Genomic DNA, 9,716 nt, shown 5'->3' with positions numbered 1-9,716 from the left:
AGCTATTGTTTTGGGGCCCCTCTGTTGTCCCACCTCCCTCAGACTTGGAAAGGGGCCAAAGTGTGACAGGAAATGAAGCATCTCGCCCTGGCTGGTGTTGCTCAGGGGTTAGAGCATGGGCCCACACACCGAAGGGTCCTGGCTTTGATTCCTGGTCAAGGGCTTGTATGTGGGTTGCAGATTCCATCCCAAGCCCTGGTTGGGGCGCAGGCGGGAGGCAACCGATCGATGTCTCTCACACGGATGTTTCTCCTCCTCCCTCTTCCCCTCCCTTCGCTCTCTTCCACTCTCTCTAAAAAGCGATGGAAAAATATCTTCGGGTGAGGATTAACAGAAAAAGAAACAACTCTGAAATACAGAGATATGTGATAGAAAACACACATCAGTCATTTATTGAAAACACACATGGTCTATTCAAGGTGGTGCCTGTGGGGTGGAGACCACAGGTGTGCGGTGGCCTTGGTTGCAGTATTGTGCCAAGAGGTGAAGATTCCTTCCTGCAGCGGTACCATTTGGTTGGGTCAAAATAATAATGGCTGTTACCTGTTGAATATTTACTATCTGCCTTCACTGTAAGCCCTTAGGAAATTCACAGTGGACTGCAAAGGGTTTGGAGTCAGGCCTTGGTTCAAACCCCAGCTCTTCTGTCTGTGTTTGTGTGAGCTCAGGCAAGTTATTTGCCCTCTCTGAACTTTAGCGTCCCCATCTGTATGAAAACCTATTTCCTCGGATTATTAGGAGACGTCAATGAGATAATATACATAAAACACTAAGAATGCCCAGCACTTAGTAAACCCAGAAATGCTAGTCAATGGTCAAGGGGGAGGGAGGCCAAGGACTAGTCACCAGGCAATGTCAGCACGTGACCATAGGTGTCGATCGAAGGCGGCTACAGGAGCAGGCAGGTGGAAAGGACACTTGGCCAGGTCTGGAGGGTCAGGGAACTCTTGGAGGAAGCCTGGAGAACCAGGAGTTGGAAAGTGGGTAAAGAAAGAGCCACCTATAGGGGAACAATAAGCAGGGAGTGAGCCTGGTTTTTTTGGAAACTACAAGCAGTTCCGTGTCACTGGAGTTTGGAGGACAGAGGTGACGACACCAGACCTTCTGAGGCAGATACACATGTTTGTGACAAAGCAGAGTCACAGGGGAGCCCCACCCAGGCTGGCTGACTCCAAAGATTATGCTGGAACCGCTGGACCCAGGACACGTCCCCACAGGAGGTGGCAGTATTATCTATATTATATCTATATTATAAAAGGCCTGTGGCCCTAACACCATATCAACCAAAGACAGGAGCGGGTGGGCAGGGCTTTGCCCGTGCGGCGGTGGGCAGGTGGGTGGGGCCTGCGTGATTTTGCACGCTGGGCTTCTAGTATAGTATATACCAGCCGTGGGCAAACTACGGCCCGCGGGCCGGATCCGGCCCGTTTGAAATGAATAAAACTAAAAAAAAAAAAAAGACCGTACCCTTTTATGTAATGATGTTTACTTTGAATTTATATTAGTTCACACAAACACTCCATCCATGCTTTTGTTCCGGCCCTCCGGTCCAGTTTAAGAACCCATTGTGGCCCTAACCGGTTTGGCTCAGTGGATAGAGCGTCAGCCTGTGGACTCAAGGGTCCCAGGTTCGATTCCGGTCAAGGGCATGTACCCTGGTTGTGGGCACATCCCCAGTAGGGGGTGTGCAGGAGGCAGCTGATCAATGTTTCTTTATCATCGATGTTTCTAACTCTCTATCCCTCTCCCTTCCTCTCTGTAAAAAATCAATAAAATATATTTAAAAAAAAAAAAAAGAACCCATTGTGGCCCTCGAGTCAAAAAGTCCCCCCCCACCCATATACTGAATGCTGGGCGTTAGCCATCTCAGTAGTCAGCCTTTTCCCCCAGCTTTATTGAGATGTAATTGACAAATAAAATTCAACATAATTAAAGTGTATAAGGTGATGATTTGATAGACATTGTGAAAGGATTCCCCCGTCGAGTTAATGAACACATCCATTACTTTACATAGTTACCCCCTCTCCTTATTTTTGATGACGTTTAAGAAATCGGCATTTCATAACCAGCCTGAGCTCCAGTCCTAACTCTTCAAAGCAGCAATATGAATAAGGCTACTAAGGGTTAATGGAAAGAGGACAATTGCATGTTGGTTATTATTCATATAATATTTTTATTTATATAATGTTTTAATACAATATATTACGCTATACTGTACAGTATACTTTTAAACAATAGCCTCATTTACAACTTCAAAAGTATCTCTAATAATTGCAAAGCAGATATTATCGCCATTTTATGAGGGAGATAACTGAGGCTCAGAGGAGTTAAATGTCTCGCCCCAGGACCTGTATTCACACCCAGGTTTCTCTCAGCCTGGGGCCTTCCCTCCATGCCTCAAGCCCAGTGAACCAGCTGACCAAGTTGCCCTGGGAACACAAAAACACTCCTGAAATGATCAGAAACATGGTGCCTCTTGGTTTTGTTCATGAGACACCTTGAATTACGGCAACATGTTCATTGTCTACTGACATAGTATCTTTCAGGAGACATTTAAAAACATGCCTCCCCCATGCCCGCTGATCTCTGAAGATATTTTTGCAACATAATTACAGGCAACACAGCCAGCCCTGAGATCAGCCAGCTGACAGTCTCCTCAAGCTTGCTGTCTTCTTCAGCTAAAATTCAGAAGCTGAATAAAGCACAGTACAGTACTGTTTACTGCACGAAACTGTATTCTGTTACATTAATTAAATAAGCTCCCGGGAAAATGTCTGCCTTGGAAAATAAAAAAATAAATAAAAATAAAAAAAACCCTAAAACTAGGAAACAGAAATTCCAAAAAAGTAAGGACAGTTTGGCCAGCCAGAAAAGAATTTGTAAACACCATTTGAAAGACTTTCTGGCTATATTCATGTTTAGTTCAGTGTGGATAACTAATACTACCTAGCTATTGTTGACTTTTTAAGCTAAATGAAAAATAATTCTAAAATAAGTTTAAATGTCATGTCATTCAGTCTGTGGTATGAATTCCTTATTTTGAACATACTAGAACAAATTCCTTATTTTGATCACTATAGAAATTATTTTCTCTTTGTTCCTATCAAAGAAATGTTGAACAAGTAGATAGAGAGCGTTGCTTTAAAGGAGCTCCAAACTCTGGCCTGCCTGGGACATCCACATGTTTATCGGTCCTTGACTACCACAGACTGTCACCTGTGTGACTTTCACACACATACCTAAGTTGTTGAGTACCTCAATTGCTCAGAAACGAAGTATTTGGTATTTAGGCGTTAGAAATCCATGGAAAGAGAAACTAAAGCTTTCAGAGAATAAGTGACCTATCAGAAGGGTCAAATATGGAATATTAACTAAGATCTCCCCATTGCCAGGCAAAAAAACAACAACAAATCATCCTCCCATACAGGTTCAGGAAGGTAGGGGAAGATGTTACCATTGCCTTAGGTACGTGGGGGAACCACTCCCAAGCCAGGGGGTGCAGCCACTGATCCTTCTCCCTTATAACTGCCACGCTATGGAGGACAGACTGTGTGTCACATTCTCCACCCCTACTCCCCCACCCCCCACCCCCCCACCCACACACTTCTATATTCTCTCTTTCTTTGCTTAGCATCTAGGTTAGTTTTTTCTGTATCAGAGTCAAAGCTGAAACCTCTGGGATCCCCCCAGGGCCTTGCTAGAATTCTACTCCAACGAGACACACTGCCAGGCTGCCTTCTCCAATCAAGGCAGATTGTTTTCTTCGTTTTTTTTTAGTCAATAAATAAAAATCCTGTTGTCCACTTTCGAAATGTGGAAACACAGAAAACACACTGAGGATGCTATACTCTTGTTCTCGGAAGTCTCCCGAGTCTCTTCATGCAGCTTAATTTTTCAAATAACAATTAAGCACAAGCTTTAGAGGTGGACAGACATAGATTTGAATCCCAGCTCCCTCAGCTGGAGGCCATAATTAGCCTCTTCTGATCCCCAATTGTCCCATCTACAGAATGGGTCAATAATGCCTTCTCAGTGGGGCTGTTGGGCTTGCAGAAGTTTCAATAAATAGAAGCTATTATTATTATTATTATTATTATTGGCCCAGTGCACAGATTTGTGCACCAGTGGAGTCCCTAGGCCTGGCCCGCGCCCTCTCGCAATCTGGGACCCCCCCAGGGGCTGTTGGAGAGCCAGTTTCAGCCCGATCCCCACAGGCCAGGCAGAGGGACCCCAACGGTGCATGAATCCATGCACTAGTCCTCTAGTATGCATATAAGATCTTTGGTTAATCTCTTCCCATCCTTCCCCCCTCCTCTCTTCCCTCTGAGATTCATCAGTCTGTTCCATGTTTCCATGCCTATGCATTGAGCAACTGCCCCCTGGTGGTCAGTGTGCACCATAGCTACCGGTGGAACAGTCGGACAGTCTGCTTAGGCTTTTATATGTAGAGATGATTATTATTATATAATGTTGATTGAATTGGTGGTGGTAGCAAAATGAGAAGAGAAATACTCAGAATATACAGTTTGAGATGATATGAAGGAGCTAGTGAGTGAAGAACTGACTAGACCTGGACCTGCCTTGGGTTTTACTCATTGCTGACAAGGGTACAATTGAAGGTGGACAAAGCTGTGCAGAGAAAGACCAGCCGGCTTCACAGACAGGTCTCCTTTGGGTGAGTGCACTGTGACCCAGAGCCTGGCCTCATCCTCAGAGCTCAGAAACTGAACCCCACCCCGAAATCATCTCAGGGAGCTGACCTGGACCCATGAACTCACAGAGACCTGCGAGGAAGACCAGATGGTGAATGGGCCCCCCACACACACGTCCTGAGCAGCACATGCACTGCCTGGAAGGAAGCTGATCAGGAAGGCAGATGAGCAGAAGGTACCGGGAGAGTTTGGGATCCTAACAAAGAAATCCGTTTTATAACTTGAAAATAGAATGGCATCAGGCCTTGTTAGTCGGCTGCGTGAGTCTCCATGATTCCCCATAAGACTCTGGTCTTTGCCAAACAGAGTCCAAAAGTATGGCCAGTAGTTTCTTTCCTTCTTTAGATATGTTTCTACATTCAGTCCGTCTAGTCTCCTGCCTGGGAACCTCTCGTTACATGTCTATTAAGAGTTTAACTCTGAGAAGGTTTGGAAAACGATGGTATTTCCAAGTTGTAAGTAAGATGGCCTTTAGATGCATCGTTGCCTTCCTTGCCTCTTACAAAGTTGAAAAGACATAGGAAATTAGAACAGACTCATCTGTGTGCAAAGGGGACACCTTCACTTTACAGATGCGGCTTTCCCAGTGCCACATGGACCGTGGGACCACACACTGTTTTTTAAAATATTTGTATTGATTTCAGAGAGGAAGGGAGAGAGAAAGAAACATTAATGATGAGAGAGAATCACTGATGGGCTGCCTCCTGCATGCCTCACACTGGGTCTCTCTCACATCAATCTCTCTCTCTCTCTCTCATTCTCTCTCTCTCCTCCCCCACTCATCCCTCCCTCCTGGGTATGTGCCCTGACCAGGAATCGAACCATGACCTCCTGGTTCATAGGTCGACGCTTAACCACTGAGCCGTGCCAGCCAAGTTACACTCAGTTTTTTAAACCAAAATTTCCCCTCTAGCTTCCACCCTTTTCCTATCTTGTTTCCCTGGTCCTTATTTCAGGTGGGAAGGAGGTTCTCCATGCAAGGAGACAAATGTGGTAACAAAAGCAGTAAAAACTAGTTTGGTGCTTTCCCTATCAGGGGTGGAGAACCAGGGCCATACAAAATGATCAACTATATTTGGTCAAACATTTAATTAATTCACCCCTACTGCCTTGGCAGGGCCGACCAAATGATTTTGGGGTCCTTACACCGTGGGCGGATGTTCCCCAGCCCGAACTGTGGCTGCATATGGTCCCAGGCTCAGAGCTAGTCCCTGACTCTTGGGCACTGAAAGGGCGAGGAGTACGCCCTCCACCTTGCCCCCAGGTAAGGGCTACGCCCTCCACCTTACCCCAGGGTAAGAGCTACGCCCTCCACCTTGCCCCAGGGTAAGGGCTATGCCCTTCATCTTAAGTTGGCCATGTGCTCAGCAAGCTTCTTCCCGGAAGATAGTCAAGGGAAGTGTACGCCATCACTATGACCACATCCTGTGTACTTGCGCCTGGCCAATCAGCAGGGCCCACAGTCCTTTCTCCTCCCCTTACCCCAAACCCCTATAAAACCTCTCTCCACACAGAGTTTTCTCTCTCTCGGCCACTGGAGCTTACCGTTGCATCGGTGAGTGTGGCAGGGGAGCCAAACCTAGGTTTGAAATGAATGACTCTTTGCTTTTGCATCGGACTCGCTGGCTCCCTGTGGGTTCTTGGGAATCATGAAATCTGGGCGCAACAGGCACGAGCCTGCCAGCCTCTCTCTGTCTCTGGAGCGTTTCCTAGGGCACCTCGCGGCCGAGCCTTCCAGCTGAATGCTTAGCTGGGTCACAAGCTTCTCACCAAACGGCCTCCTGAGCCCGAAACAATCACCAGAAAGTTGAGATTATTTAAATGAGCCTGGAGTTTGGGGCCAAGAGACAGCTGGAGCCCCATGGTCTCCCCCTTGTCTGGCTTCATCCTTCTCCAGGCTGCCAGGCCACTTCCTGTGTCACTTCAGTCTCGTTTCACGCTACAAAGCATTTTCTGCTCAGTTAGCAGACAGGGGTGGACCCTCTGCAGATCGGAGACGCTCTTTCTCTTCTATTTGAAGTCAAGCTCCCAAGTCCTTCGAAGACTGCTGGTGCTGGGTCACTCCTTCAGAAATTATGTATTGAATTCATACTGTAGCATCACAAACAGCACGTATATGGGTTGTGGGTTCAACCCTCAGCCCCGGTCGGGGCATGTTAGGGAGGCAACCAATTGATGTGTCTCTCTCACATCGATGTCTCTGTCTCTCTCTCTCTCTCTTCCTCTCTCTCTCTCCCTCTCCCTCCCCCACTCAGTCCTCATCTCCCACTCACTCTAAAAATCAATGGGAAAAATATCCTCGGGTGAGGATTAAAAAAAAATTAATACTACCCTCGAGTGCTACCCTCTCTCGGTAGCAGTGGGGTGCCTTTCTGTTAGGGCAAAAATAGAATATGGGGGGCCAGCTATGGTTATGGGAAATATTAATCGTGCTCAGTTAACCATGATGCCTTGTGTTGGTTAAAGAAAGGACATTCTGACCTGGCTGGGAGCTGTATGCCCCCAGGACCTGGGAGTCAACCTTGGACCTGGGACTCACTCAACCTTGGAACCATTCTCATTTAAGAACTGCCTATTATCATGGAAAGACGAACAACCTTGTTGCCCAAACAACCGAGTCCCACCTTGGCCTCCTACTTCCCCACGTAATCTTTGTCCTACTCTATATAAGCAGCTGGCTTATGGGAGGCTGCAGAGCAGATTTCTGTGGATGACCGGCTGCTCTCCCGTGCTGCCGGCAATATTGGAATAAAGGCTCCCATATGATTCAACTCTGTCTCTGCTGAATTGGCTCAGTAGTGACAGGCAGCACGGACCCATTGATTGTCTGGTTACATTTCCCTGCCCCCTTTGGTCTCCCCCAGGTGAGTCACCTTTGCCTCGCTCCTAAGCTCCAAAGGCCCTTCTGTGCCTCTGTAACTTGTTTCCTTAGCCCATTTCTTCTATGGCTCACTTTTACTACCCCTGTAACTTCCTAAATAAACTTTCTCTAATCATTTGTGTTAACGTAAAAACATTCAAACCTGTAAAGAATTTTGGGTTTATCTGAGCCAAACAGTGGACAATTGCCGGGAAGCAGAATCTCAACGGGTTGGGATAATGCTCCAGAGAGTGGTGGTTTTTCATCTATTTTTACACATTGCAATCAAAGGAGGGGACGTTGCCTGGCCGACGTGGTTCAGTGTTTGAATGTCGACCTATGAACTAGGAGGTCACGATTCGATCCCCGGTTAGGGCACATGCCCGTGCTGCGGGCTGGATCCCCAGTGTGGGGCGTGCAGGAGGCAGCCAATCCATGATTCTCTCATTATTGATGTTTCTATCTCTCTTCCTCTCTGAAAGCAATAAAAAAAATATTTATTTTTTTTAAAAAAAAGGAGGGGACGTAGGTGGGTTACATAAAATCCATTGGTGATAGATTAGAGAGGCTGGAGAAAGCAAAGTGGGGAAACCTCTGGGATTGGATGAAGAGTAAAATGATAGACACATAACAGTCAACAATTAACATGATAACAATAACAATGAAGGAATTTGTGGTATCTGTCCTGGTACCCAGGCACATTAGGTTGTGCCCCAAGGGGTTTGGAAAAAGGGAAGTTACAAGTTACCCAGACATTTCAAGGGTATATTATTATAGATGCAAAAAGACAGATAGGCTCAGTGAAGGTAAAGGCTGACCTTGTCAGTGAAGATACCAGCCTAGGAAGTGACTACCCACCATAACTGCTTTTAGTTAAAGTTTAATTTCAGACCATCCTTTGTGGTTACTTTAGGTCTTTCAGTTTGCAAGACTGCCATGCAGGCCTTCCCTAAGCTTGTCGGGTTAGCATGTGGCCTCTTTCGTCCACATTTGAAACAAATAAAATAATAAAATAGTCAAATGTATAGAATCAAAGAGTGGAACAGTGGTTGTTAAGAGCTGGGGAGGGAGAAATAGAGTTCCTCATCAAGAGACATAAGCTTCAGTTAAGCAAGATGAATCAAGCCTGGAGAACTGTTGTACAGCATTATACTCAGATTGCACATTTTAAAATTTGTATCTTTCTGAATTTATATTGCACACTTTAAATTTTGTTAAGAATGTAGATCTTATGTTAAGTGTCTCCTACAATAAAATAATTTTTAAAAAATGTTTGAGGTCTGAAGTCTGAGTAGAGGAAAGAAATAATGAGAACAGAAATAGGGAAGCTGAGAAAAGGAGCTGTTTTTGTGGTGATGTAGTGAGAGGGAGGACTTCTAAGTGGATGTACCTTTATGGCAGTTGAACATCATTGATTGGCAATAAAGATATAAAGTCAAGACTCCGAGAGATGTTTGAGGCCAACTGCAAATTACTAAATAAAGAGTTTAAAGGACAATCAGCTCAGGGACATAGAATTGAGCCTAAGGAGTACATATTTAGGGTGTGATGGTGAAGTATGGTAGCAACCATCTCAGGTAGAAACTGTAGTTTAATTCTAATCCTGTTGTTTGGCTTAACAGTAGAAAAGTTACCTTGATTTTCTGAATTGTATAAATCATCCCATTCGATTAAATGCCTTATTGATTGTAATGTGAATATCCCATGGGTTGTGGTCATACTGGTCTTAGAAAGCACATTTTCCGTTACCTGGGAAGGACAGCACAGTTATCCCAAGGTCAGAGGGCTCTAGACCCAAAACTGTAATTTAGATAACATGCTTAATTCTGCTTCTGTAAACTGCTTTTTTGCAAACCAGGTTCCTCATTCCAAACCCTGGGATGTAATCAATACCTTTGTGATTTTTTGCCTATATAACCTTGGAGCTGCGACCACCTTGTTGCTATGAGATTTGGGGAATGGCCCCTGATAGTCCCAGATTGCAATAAATGTGACTCTTTAATTCGACTTCTTGAGGCGTCCTTCTGTGATTCACGGGGTACATTACAACAATGGGATGAGAAGAAACCATGAAGGAAAAAAAGATGATCAGAAAAATAGAGGGTAAACGAGAAAGAATAGTGTCACGAAGCCATGTGAGAAAC

Source organism: Myotis myotis, unplaced genomic scaffold (genome assembly GCF_014108235.1).
Source record: "Myotis myotis isolate mMyoMyo1 unplaced genomic scaffold, mMyoMyo1.p scaffold_m19_p_18, whole genome shotgun sequence".
Taxonomy (NCBI): Eukaryota; Metazoa; Chordata; class Mammalia; order Chiroptera; family Vespertilionidae; genus Myotis; species Myotis myotis.
Note: the sequence above shows the minus strand (reverse complement) of the source record.